Source organism: Pholcus phalangioides, unplaced genomic scaffold (assembly GCF_987345545.1).
Source record: "Pholcus phalangioides strain wild (caught in Gottingen) unplaced genomic scaffold, Ppha-v1.0 ptg000172l_1, whole genome shotgun sequence".
NCBI lineage: Eukaryota > Metazoa > Arthropoda > Arachnida > Araneae > Pholcidae > Pholcus > Pholcus phalangioides.
Window position 1 is genome coordinate 3,184,145 of NW_028301637.1, and position 896 is coordinate 3,185,040.

The 896-nt window shown below is 42.9% G+C and overlaps 1 non-coding gene across 1 annotated transcript; it reads left to right on the forward strand.

The window, feature by feature from the left end:
- Window positions 1-321: 321 nt before the first annotated feature.
- TRNAS-GGA (transfer RNA serine (anticodon GGA)) lies at window positions 322-395 on the forward strand. The gene has a single exon. It is a non-coding gene; the product is annotated as a tRNA-Ser (tRNA).
- The last annotated feature ends 501 nt before the right edge of the window (window positions 396-896 follow it).

An 896-nucleotide genomic window follows, 5' to 3' on the forward strand; every position in this document is an offset into this window, starting at 1 on the left:
AACAGACCTACAAACAGTACAAATATGTAATTCCATCATAACACATCACTCACTTCACTTCTGAAATATAGATGGCAGCGCTGAAAAAAAAATCAAACACAACACTACATACGCACTCAGACTGTTAGGTACACACAGTTACATTTCCGGCACAGCTCACTAGGTTGCAAATCACCCATAGATGGTGATAGACCTGAGTTGTGCTCGGTTTGAAAGAAAGAAAGGACGGAAGGACCTAACTCAGGCCAAAGCTCAAAATTGCTGATAATGCCTCCAGATGGCGACTTATTCGAGCTTCGAGGAAAGATTGAGAAATTCGTTGCCTCTGTAGTCTAGTGGTCTAGGGCGTTCACCCGGAACGTGAAAGGGCGTGGGTTCGATTCCCCGCAGAGGCAGTTGAATTTTCTCTCTTTCCAAAATATATCTTCGCATCAGCCAGTGTTGCCACTGAATTAAAAGAAATGTCAATTTTTAATTCATAGTAGTTGTTGTCAACGTTTTGCAGCACGCTCATTGGTCAAACTATGAGTAGGTCATGGTAGCTTTTCGCTATTCTCGACAGACATGTTTTTAGCTTCGCAACTTGTCACGTGATCGTAAGGACAACGGTTAAGGACAAGGGGAGAATGCCTCTTCGGAAATTGTCCTCCGCACCAACCACACAGCAGCTCCTCTGTTAAGGACAAGGAATGGACGAGCGTTTTTTAAGGACAAGGAGAGAATCCAGACCCAGCTGTTAAAAACCTTTGTATATACATACCTGTTGGTACATACACATAACTTGGTCCCGATGCCTCAAACGGTTCCCGATATATTCGGGAGTTAAATGTTTCAGATTTCCTGTAACAGAGTAGATATAATCTGTGATATTGTTTGTTTTTTGCGCCGTTCAGCAA